Here is a 12,009-nt window from a genome sequence, read left to right on the forward strand (position 1 = left end):
GGTGCTCAGAGGCAGCAGGGAAACCCCCAAGCAGCTCATCAGCTGGGCTGTTTTCCCCAAACTAACAACCAAACCCAAATGACAAGATAAATCCCTGCTGAGGTGTGTGTGTGTGTGGGGTGTGTGCTAATTCTGGGACTCCCATTCTCTGAGGCCTGAAAACACCAGAGAAATGTGGGACCAGCCAATCCCAGACCCTCCCTGCCACCCTCCAGCACAGGCTTAGCTTCAGAGGCATGCTCACAGATTTGTTCTACTTCTCGTTGTACGGGTCTCATCAGAGAGTTTGAATTGAGAGATCTGGGCTGCCACCACCACACAGTGGCCCTGGGCAGTTCTCTGGGCCTCCGAGAAAGCCCTAGATTCTACTGAAATCAGCAGAGAAGGTGGGCTGACACAGGGCAGGAAGGCAGTCTGTCGCTGAGGCAGCAGCCAGCAGGGAGAGGTTGGGAGAGGAGGTGCCTGGTGGGAGGCCCGGGAGGGAAAACGACAGGGTGGGCCAGCACTCTGTCCTCCCCGTCACCTGTGCTCATTCTTTGGGAAAACAGTACTCAATGGCTGAGGCTGGCGCTCAGCAGGAACCCTCAAAGAATCAATCATGTCATAATTAGGGCCACTGATCTCTTTCCAAGGCGGTGTCAGAGTCTCCTTCTTACCCAACACTTGGGTCCTGAGACACCTCTGACAGCTCTTCCTCTGGGGAGCAGGCCAAGGCTGACGGCAGCACAAGGCAGGCTCGCTTCACCCCAGCCGTGAGCTCTCCAGTTCCTTTGCCCCTCCTGCTGCCCTCTCGCAGGAAGTGTTCCCTGCTTCTCCCAGAGAACTGTGGTCTCTGGAACCATCCGTCCCATACCAAAGGCTCTTTCGCTCATTCAGTAAATGTTTAAGGAGCTTCCACTCTGTGCCAGGCATGGCTGGGAGCCAAAAGAGACTCACAGAGAACCAGACATGGACCTTTCTTTGAGGGGAACGACCTCATGGAAAAACAGCAGCTACAATGATACCCAGATGCCCAGTGCTTTCCAGTTGATAAAGAGCCTCCCCACACACAGGCTCATTGAGCATCTCGCCAGCTGCACAGGTAAGTACCAGATCCGCGGTTTACAGATGAGGTGCGAAGGCTGGTGGAGGTCAGGATAGGGCTGTTGAGCCACACCCACAGTAAGGCCCTCGGGGGACAGACCTGCACGTTTGGGGCTACAGGCTGGACAGGAGCCAGGATGAGGATCCCGCCCAGGGGCCTTGGGTTTTCCTGGTACAGAAAGCACCTGTCTTTCCCAAGTCAAGGCTATGAGATTGGGCGGAGGAGTCACAGGTGTGACCTGACCTTGCCTAGAGAGCAGAGCTTAGCATCTCAGACTCAAAATCTCCAGCTGCAAACTCTCGAAACCAGAGTCTTAGAATCACCTCACTCAAGACTCATACAATTATGGAATCCTGGTTTAACCCAACAGGAATCTTGGAACTATCCCTGGATTTCAGACTATTAAAGTCTTCAAATGTCAGCACCAGGAAAGCCCTGGAGCCATTCCATCCAGCCTCCCTTCCCACGCAGAAATCCCCAGGATAGCTCCTAGAGGTGGTTCCCCAGCAGACTGGCCTGCACAGGCTTGTACACTCTCTGTGACGGGCCCCTGCCTCACTGGAGGGCCGAGTGGTTCCCTCCTTAAGCAAGGACTGCAGGAGGGCCCTCCGACACAAGCAGCCTGCCCCCTGCCACCTGCCCCCCCCAAAGAAACCCCCAAAAAACTGGCACTGACAGGTTCTTCCTGGAGCAGGCAGTGAACAAATATCCCCAGGGCCTCTGGTGGGGCCTCAAGGGCCAGCCCAGGGCCTGGTAAGGGGGGAGACTCTCACCATCCTCTCACCCTGGAGTGACATCCCAGACCTTCCCAGGAGCCAAGTGATTCTGTCAGGCTGGCTTTTTCCAAAGCCTCTCCCTGAGTCCCAGGGAAGGGGGGGTGCCCGAAAGAAAGGAGGAGAAGGAGGAAGCTGAGTCGGGCAGAGACTTGCACTGAGCAAACTTGTCTCTGACCAGTTTTTGCCCCCTGAGGGAATGGAAAGCAATGATTTATTTTATTTATTTATGTAAAATGAAGTTATTATACAAACAGCCTTCCCAAACAGGCCCTGGGGTGAGAAGAGAAGCCAGTCCTACCATGTAAGGAGTCTCTCTTGCTTCCTTCCACTCACACCTACCTGCCTCACCTCACCACCTCCCCCCCACCCCCCGCCCCTCCTCACACTGCACTGCTCCGAGCCCCCACACTACCCACCTTCCCACTGCCACGCCTTTGCTCATACTGGGCCCTCTGCCAGGAAAGCCCTCCCCATCACCCCATCCTAACAAATGGACCCTGTGCAAAGCTCGGTCTGACACCCCCACGGAAGCCCATTGCCTCCTCCCTTTGTGCTCACATCATCTGGCAGAGCTTGGAAGACGTGATCACAGGCCTCTGTGCACAGTAATTATCCGCTTCCGCGGCGGCCTTGCCCACCAGGCTGAGACCTTCCCCAGGCGGAGACTTCTGATCCACTCAGCCTAGCTTTCCTGAAGAGCCACAGTGTCTGCGGCCCTGCACCGGGCGATGGAGCCGAGTCCCCGCCCCTGCTGAGGCCTCACTGGGCAGAGAACCTGTATTCCTGCACGGGGCCAGCACTGAGGAGGCGCCGTTTATTTGTCAGTCAGGAAAGCTGGTTAAATGCGCAAAGGAAGCAAAGAAGGAACCCATCAGAGCCTCTTAAAACCACACAATTGCAGGGCCACTTAGGAGCCTGGTCCCAATTCTGCCTCTGAATAATAATTAGCCTTTCCCTATTTACAAAAAAATTAAGTTACTAAAAAAAGTCTCAATTAAGTGTTTTCAAAAAAAACGTTTTCTCTCCCACGATTTTTTCTTAAACCTCGGCTATCTGCTTGCACGTTTCTGTTCCTGGTCTAGTATCAGATGCCCTCAGATTTAGCACAGAACATCGATCCTCAGGGTCATTTACATCTCTCTTCGTCATGGTGTTCTGTGAAGAATAGCTGCCCCTCTTCTCCCAGGCAAGTCTGAACACCTGGCGCCGAAACTTTTCCTCCCCTCTTTCAGATCTCCAGGTTTCCCTTCAGTAATCACAGAAAACCGGCCTTGTGTGAATGCTGAGGAAGGAAGTCCCCGGAGCCGGTCACCAGCACACCTTGGAGTTTCATGCCAATGGCATGATTCAAGGCTTCCAATTCCTTTGCTGAAGCGTCACTCTCTAGAAAATGTGTACCCAAGGGCCAGCTTGCCTGGGTTGGCAACCCAGTTCTACCACTTACTAACTGAGCAGATTCCTTAACGCCTCTCTACCTCAGTCTCTTTATCTCTACAGTGGGGATAATAACCGTGCTAACCTCATGGGCTGCTGTGAGGATTAGATGAGCTCACATACACGTAAGGCGCTTAGATAAACAAGTACCACGTACACTGGGGTAAGCAAGACGCAACTCTACTCAGAGCTTCCGGTTTTTTCTTGCCTATAGAAATGGCACAGTAACCCCTGTTCCTTCTGCCTTCTTTGGGTAAACTGTAGAGTGCTGCCCCATGGGAGAGGCAGACATTGTTTTAGAACCCAGTGGGCCGCCCTGTGTAGCTTGTCTCTAACTCCTCTCTCCCTGCCTCCTTCCTTCCTTCCTTTTTTTTTTACCTGGAAGAAGGTACCAGTGGCTGTGAGCTGGGCCCCTGGGGTGTCCTGTCCACGGAGTTGGTGATGTCACGTCACTGGGAGAGCTGCGGGGACAAGGGGACACACTTGTCAGATCACTCATCAGTTCACCCTGCCTTTTCCTTTCCCACCTGACCCTTAATGAGCCCTCACCCTGTGCCCACCTTGTGTTGGTTGTGGGGCCCAAGGATGGGTCAGGTCTAGCCCCTGCCCTGGAGAAGTAGCCAAGCTGGTGGGTGAGTGGTGTGGGTGAGTTGTGGGCCATGAGACCCTACACATGCAGTCCTACCTCCCCACATGCTGCCCACAAACCAGCCCCAACCCCAAAGCCAGTATCACCTGCTCCCTGAACCATTCTTCCCCCTCTACCCCAGGACCCACGGACACATGATCCAAGGCCCAGCCACCCTGGGGCGAAACCTGGGGCTGTGCCCAGCTCCTGGGGGGCATAGGCTCTTTCGTGCTGCCCAGGGACCTGCTTCTCCGGTGGTAGCCGCCAAACCAGCTGTTCTAAAGCAGCCGCTGAGAGAGGGCCAGTGGGCTGGAGGCGGGATCTGGGGCACCGCAATTATGTGGCTGACTTCTGACTCATGCACCACCTCCCCCATCACCAGCTCTTAACAGTCCTCCTGCCCAGGAACTGGGAGGAGAGAGGTGCCAACAGGCCATGGGGAGAAAAGAGAAGGGGAGGGGACGGGGCTTTGGGGCTTCAGAGGATGCTGCCACATTGCTCACCAGGGGACATAGGCTGGCAGGGCCAGAGGCCTGCCTAGGTCACCCAGAGTATCAGAATCAGAGCCAGGGCTGGGACCCAGATGTCCTAGTGCCCTGCAGAGCCAGGGCAGTGGTGGCTCAGGCCTGGTTCCCAGCCCAAGGCCATGCCAATGAGAACGCTCTCCAACTCATTTCGGCCCTCGAGTCACACACCAGCAAGAAACTCACAGCTAAGACTCAGGAAGGGGGCAGAGCTGGGCTCACAGACAGCTTGGAAATGACATCCAGCTACTGGAGACAGACTCCTGGCGCACCCCCAGCCCTGCCTCCCTCCACCTCCAGCCCCCAGGTTTCTCACAGTACCCTGAACGTACTACACTTTACAGTTTACAAAGCATGTTTATTTCCTTCATCTCCCACAGTGATTTTAAGGCCTAAGTGACAGAGAGAATATAAATAAAGCATGGCTTCTCAAACTTTAATGTGCAAAGAAATCAGCTGGAGATCTTGTTAAAATGCAGTCTGGCTCAGTAGATCTAAGTTGGGGTCTGGGATTCTACATTTCTGACAAGCTCCTGGGTGATGCTAGTGCTGCCAGGTCCAGGGACCACAATTTGAGTAGCAAGATCATAGCTGTTAACAGCATGGACACTGGGTTCAAACTGCCTAAGTTAGAAGCTTGGCTCTTCCTGTGTGGCCTTGGGCAAGTTACGGGACCTCTCTGTGCCTCAATCTCCTTATGTATAAGACAATCATCATCATCATCATCATCCTCCTCCTCCTACCCCATAGGGTGGATATATAAGGATTAAATTATGTAAAATGCCTAAAGTGATTATTATTATTTCTAATTTTAAAATGGAAATATGTCCTCTGAGAGCTGGACATACCCAGCAAGGTGGCACAGTCAGAATAGAAACCCAATTCTCTTAATGTAAATCCTGCAATACCACGGTGCCACAGAATGTCACAGCCAGCAAGCCCTCCCCCCATTAGACACACATGGATATTGAGGCCCAGAGAGGGGCCGGGAACTGACAAAGTCACCAGAAAGTTGGTGTCAGAAACCCAATTCCATGACTCTTGGCCTAGAACTCTTTCGATCACACCTCACTGTCCTTCAAAGAAGAGAAAATGTCACAAATTTGCCCTGGGGAGGGTCCCAGCTCTGCTGTCGGCCCCCACCTGGGCAGCAGATACCCTGGAAACCGGACGTGGGAATGGCTGGATGTGGAGGCTGCCACCATGCTCAGGGCCCAAGTTCCCTGTCCTCTCAGAGCCCTGCCCACCAGGCTGGGTGAGGAGAAGAGTCGAGCCTTCTCCTTCCAGCTCCAGCTCCTACCTCCAGTCTGTGGCACTGCTCAGCCTCAGGGTCACCCCGCTGGGGTCGCAGGCAGAGGGTGGCACGGCCCAGGCCTGTCTCCACCCCCACCTTGGCTTCCCAGCAGGGGGCCAGAGGGAGCCTGTGAGTCACTTGAAGGAAGCGCTCAGCCCCAAACAGGAAGTGGCTCTTCAAGCAGAAACTCCCTGCAGGATCTCGCCAGGGCCCTCTCACAGGTGGCCTGGGAAGCAGTTTGATGAAGGAAGGGAAGCTGATTGGGGCATAGCAAAAGCTATTCAGATTTCACCTGAACTCAAATAAGGCACCCTTCCTCTTCATTGTGAAACCTGGCCAGGGGGCTTCTTCTCTGCTGTGCAATCTTAGGTCGATCAGTACCCTTCCTTCTCTAACCTCAGTGCCTTCGTCTGGAAGATCATAGGGCTGCACTACAAGACTCCTATGGCCTGGCATTTCTACAATGAAATGAAGAATTGGGGGGGGGGAAATATGTTCACTTTTAAATAAGTGAACAAACGCATATATGGATGAAATGAATGAGTGACTGCAGATACCTAGATTTAAACTCCAGCTGCTGGGAGAAGCTCAGGCCATCCTGGACCCTGAGCTGGAATGAATGGGTTGGAAATTCATTATCTTACTTGTTGTTATTCATCTTCCTTAAATGTATGTATAGCTCATATTTATTTCAATGTTTAATATTAAAAGTATTTCGGGTCTTTTATTTACAAGTTTGGTGACGTTTTTATGACCAGAAATATGCCGTAGGAACTTAATTCTTATTTATATCGAGGGTAAAATTGGTTTTATGTCATTTCATTAACGTCGCAGTTTCCGAGAAACTAATGACGATGGTCAGGAAGGACTTAACGATATCTGTTTCCCACTAATGTGGAGCATCTTCTTTTTGTGTGTGGCTTCTCTCCCTGTTCCAATTTGTCATTCTTCAAGTACTCCTGAATTAGTGTGGGATTCACACGTGGTGCACACGGTGTCTGGGGAACACCTTACAGTACAGTAGTCCCCCTTTCCACAGTTTCACAGTTACCTGTGGTCAACCACCATCCAAAATTGTTCAACAGAAAATTCCAGAAATGAACAATTCGTAAGTTTTAAATTGCGCTCCATTCCACCTAGAACAGGAATCATCCCTTTAGTCACTTCGTAGCCATCTAGTTATCCACTGACTACCACGGTCTCACAGTGCTTGTGTTCAAGTAACCCTTATTTTACTTAAGGCCCCAAAGTGCAAGGGCAGTGATGCTGGTAGTTTGGATGAGCCAAAGAAAAGCTGGAAATTGCTTCCTTTAAGTGAAAAGGTGAAAGCTGTCACATAAAAAAAAATATCACGTTGTTTTGTGCTAGTCTGCTGAGCGACCACATTCACATAACTTTCATTACAACATATTGTTATAATTGTTTTATTAGTTATTAATCTCTTACTGTGCCTAATTTATAAATTAAACTTTATCATAGGTAGGTGTAAGAAAAAACAGTAAATATAGCTGACGTTTGAACAGCATGGCTTTGAACTATGCAGGTCCACTTACATGCAGACGTGAAAAAGAATTCCGTAAGCATAAGTGGACCTGCACAGTTCAAACTCATGTTGCTCAAGGGTCAACTGCATTTTTAACCCACGGTTGAGAACCTGCATAGGCAGAGAGCCAACTTAAGTAATATGAGGATTTTCAACTGCACAGAGGTCAGTGACCCTAAACCCCAAGATGCTCAAGGGTCAGTTATATAGGGTTTGGTACTATCCATCGTGTCAGGCATCCACTGGGGGTCTTGGAACATATTCCCCAAGGAAAAGGGAAGACTACTATATTTAACAATTCCTATTGTTCAAATCAATGTAACATGAAGTGTGATACTAATTCTTTACATTGGCAACTTGATAGGACATTAAATATTAGAACTGTCAGTAGTTTCCTATTTATAAAATCTTCAAAAATTTGAATTAATATTTCATCTCTGTTTAAATCGTTCTATTTTAAAATATGATATTCATTAATTATGATGTGTATAGTTTTGACTTCTAGAGAATTTTCAAGGAATAAAAATGATTTTTGGAAATACAAATTTTCCTTTGTTTACATTTACTTTAATTTACATTTTTGATGGAAATACATTCACATTCTATACCCTTTCAACAGTTGCATTTTATTTTTAATCCTTTAGATTATTACCATCGATACAGAAATTTCAAATGATATGAAAATCTTGATTATAACAATTACAGTGATCTTGCCAAGATGAAGACAATAAAATATATTTTATGAAATAAATAGTATATGAACTAAGTCTTATTACTCATCTGAACATCAGCAGCCCTCAAAACACCCAGATGTACTAATAATTAAATTGAGTCTTCCTTGATATTTTGTCATTTTTAGTCATATAAAACCACAACTTGAAATATACATTTCAATTTGCATTATGAAGATGTATTTGTCAATGTGGAAAAAAATATCAGACTATTTTATTGAACCTTCAAGATACCTGACAAAGATATAGGGATCTCTATTTGTATGTTTGTCTTGGGCCCTGCAAATTTGGGGCCAGGCCTACCTGTCCACTCCCTGCCCGCCAGAGCTCACTTTTGTGGAGCCCAGACTACCTGTGCCGGTCACTTCCCCTTGCTGAGGATCACCTGGGCTGCCGTGAGCCCTGTTCTCCCCAGAGTCTACCTTTTAGAGAGAGCTCTATACGTGCCTAGTTACACGTGGGCCTTATTTCCAGAGCTGACTCGAATGCCCTCAAGGGCAGTGACATGACCTGTCGGGCATCTCCCACACACCTGGTGCTCCTTCAAGTCCCTTACATTCCAGCACCATCTGTGAAGGGACCCGGATGGGAGGGCCCAGCAGCCTCTGGTCCACCAGGCTGGTAGCCCCTGGCTATCAGGCTAAGGGAAAGACCTGTGGCCCCCACAACTGGTTTTCTTCTCCTCTGCATCCTCACTCAGTCTACATCTACCCAGGCCCCCCCCTGCAGCCCCCTTACTCTGGGCCTACTGGTCACAGTGACCTCCCCTTTGGGCTAAAGCCACCAGAATGCCCCTCTAGCCCCTGACATCTGGGCTGACAAATCTCCAGGCTGACACATTCCCTGCCCACCACCCTTCTTTCCTAGTGTCTTTCACAAAAAGCTTCCAGAGGACTGGAACTGGGTTCTAGAGGGGGGAAGGGTGTTGAGGAGAGAGCAGGAGACTAAGAGCAAGAAGCCCTGGGTTCTGGGCCTGGCTTGGCCAATCTAGGCTCAGGGCCTTCATTTGTCAGAGGGGGGTCTGCAACCAGCCCAGTCTGCTTTGTGGGGTGATTCGGATAACCGAGCAAGCAGGATGTGACAGGACTTTGTAAACTGTAAAGTGCTGAACCATGTGACCAAGGTCTAACGCATCTCTCTTATGTTTCCTACTTGGCCTGACGTAGGCAGAGTCCATCGACCACGACACTGTCCACCATTTATGGAGGGGCTGGTCGTAGCCTTATGCAAAGTCAAGATTCTCTGTCTGTTCTCTCACATACTCCTCTTAGCCTCCTATTGCAGCACGTCCTACAGATGGCAAAACAGAAGCTCAAGAGGGTTTGGGTCTCTTGCTCAAGGGCACAGCTAAGTAGGTAGCAGGACCAGAATCCATACTCTGTCTGACTCCCAAGCCAGTCTAGACAACATAAATCCCGTCACCAATACACATTTCCTGAGCTCTCCTGTGTGCCAGGAGAGGCCCTGAGGCCCTGGTGGACAGACCTCCTGCTGGAGGAGCCTAAGGTCTAATGGTATACAGCTGCTACAGCTGTTTGAACAAAGGAGGCAGGAGCCGGGGGAGGGGCCCAGGAGGGCCTTGCTGCTGGATCAAAGCCATCTTCCAGCCTAACGCAGTGGGGACCGACCACAAACAGCAACAAATACCTGGGAGTAAGCAAATTTCTTTCCCCTGCACACCACCCTGGCCAGCCACTCCCTGCCTGCTTTGGGGCATGGAGGACAGGGACGGGCCCTAGACATTTCAGACCACTTCCTCCTCTGGAACTACCACCCTATGTCCACCCTGACACCCGGGGTCTGCAGGTTCCCCAGGCTTCAGGATAGGACACAGCCTTATAGTGGACTAGACATTACACCTGGAGAAAGCAGAATCCTGCCTGCCCATCTGAGCACAGAACCCCTTACACAGTAGGTGCTTAATAAACGGTTGCCAGGTGGGCTAATGACTAAATAGCAGGGACTGACCACTCCTATGCCTGGCTCAGTTCGCCGTGGCCACGGGGAGGCTAGTTCAGGTGCTGAAGCAGATGGAGCCTGAGGGCCAGAGCCAAGCTGATACAGGGTAAGGCCCTCATGTAACCAGCCACGGGGCAGGGAGCCCTTTCTCCTCCACCCTTTTGCTGTGTGACGATGGGCAAATCACTTCGCCTCTCTGGGTATCAAACAGTGGTTAATATCATGTTGAAATCATCTGATTTTAGGTGAACACCTACAAAGCTCTAGTTAGAAACACTGAGGCTCAGGGAGGGGAGGTGACTTGGCCAAGGTCACACAGCAGGTGACGGAGTCCAGACTAGTACCCAGGCCTGTCATGGTCTGTGGGGCTAGACTCCCAGAGGCCAATGTGCTGGGTGATAGTCCTTGTGACGTCATGGGGCAGGGAAAGGGAGGAGAGGAGCTGAGGCAGGTCCTATCCCGGCCAACGCAGGCGGACATCACCGCCTCAAGTCATCAGAGCCCTGAAAGTGCTTCTATTTGCTCACTCCTGAGATCTGCTGACCAATATGAGTTCCATAAGCAATCCCTGAGCACCTTGTATGGAAAAAGCCCAGGAGACGCAGTGGAGTAGGGTGGGCTAGAAGGAAACGCCAAATTCAATTGAGGTGGGGATGGGCCCTCGGGGCCTCAGTTTCCTCCGTGGCCCCGACCTAACCTCTGCCCATAGGCCGTGTGCTATCCCCTGCTCTTCCCCAACCCCTCCGGGCCACGCAGGCAGAGGTGGGGGTGGTACAGAGGCAGACTTCTCTGGAAGGGGCTACCGCAGGGCACCAGACCAGGCCTGGCAAGGTTGGAGAGGTTGCCTGGAGCCAAGTCGTGGGGAGAACCCTGGGGGCTGGTGCCCGGCTTGCCAGGCCGTGTTGCTCTGTCACGTTCTGTCTCTGGAAGCTGGGAGACAGTGAGCCAGCATCTGGGGTTGGGGAAGCAGTGGGGGGCACAGGGCAGCTCTCAGAGGTCCTGCCTCTCGCTGACCACACAATCCTGGGACACTCGTTCTGCACCCCTTTCTATCAGGTGAGCAGAGCGGTCACTGATTGGTGCTTCCTCTGCACCGGGTTCCCTATAATCAGCCCTGTACACAGTTTACCGTGTATAACTGCACACTAATCCTCGCGCGAGGCCGTCGTCATACTGCACCCACGACCACTGGTGCTCCTTACCATTCTGGAGCACACTGGGTTGCATGGCCCTGCCCCAACTGCCAACACCTGTGGAGGTACATGGGCAGACAGCCCTCAGGCTCTCAGAATCCCTTTGCCTAAAGCCCAGCAATCCCCCAGAGTCCCCTTTACCAGCGACCTGGTGGGTGGAGGTCTAACTTGTCCAGCACCCTTGCCCCTGGCACAAAGCTCTGGCTCCATGTCCCCACTCTGGGGACTAAGCCACGTTCCCCTCGAGGGGCTTGGCTTGAACCACACTCTTGCTTTTCCTTCTCTTTCTGGTTCTACTTTCCCTAGTCTCTTAAGTTTTTTTTTCTCTGGAAAACTTCTGACATGAATCACTGACATGAATCCTGGTCTCAGGCTCTGCTTCTGTATCACCCAACCTATGAGGCAAGTGCCATTCATTTTCCCATTTCAGAGATGAGAAAAGTGAGGCTCAGAGTTGTCAAAGATCTCCCATGTGGCAAGACTTAAATTGAGGTCAGCTCAATGCAAAGCCTGAGCACCGACCCCTCCGTCCACCACCAGCATTATCTGAGCCCATTTACGTCCTTAAACTCTGTCCCCTCCTGGCCATCTGAGCTAACTTTTTTTTTATTATTATTGCAAGGAAAGCAAGAGAATCGGATGATACAAGGGGGATGACTAAGTCTCAGATTCCTCTGTTGGCTCAGATCCTGTTTTGGTCAATCCTTGTGAATCAGGGCGGGTCTGACATTCTGGGAATGCAGAAAGACTTCAAACCGACTTCATGAAAACAAGTTGTAAAAACACTGGCTGCCACTCAAAGCTGCCGGCTGATGTGCTTGGCTCCACAGAGCTGGATTAAAC

General features: G+C 51.0%; 1 protein-coding gene across 10 annotated transcripts in view; it reads right to left on the reverse strand.

Moving 5' to 3' along the window:
* Window positions 1-12,009, reverse strand: part of GDPD5 (glycerophosphodiester phosphodiesterase domain containing 5) — an 87,380-nt gene that overhangs the window by 48,915 nt on the left and 26,456 nt on the right. For 8 of the 10 annotated variants that reach the window (XR_013994243.1, XM_081063637.1, XM_081063635.1 and 5 more), the window contains one exon: window positions 3,673-3,755. The exons of the other annotated variants lie outside the window; for them this stretch is intronic. The gene's annotated coding sequence lies outside the window, so the exon portion shown is untranslated. The remainder of the gene's footprint in view (window positions 1-3,672; window positions 3,756-12,009) is intronic. 10 annotated transcript variants of the gene reach the window in all.

The sequence above is a fragment of the Rhinolophus hipposideros genome (genome assembly GCF_964194185.1).
Source record: "Rhinolophus hipposideros genome assembly, chromosome: 10".
In the NCBI taxonomy this organism is placed as follows: Eukaryota; Metazoa; Chordata; class Mammalia; order Chiroptera; family Rhinolophidae; genus Rhinolophus; species Rhinolophus hipposideros.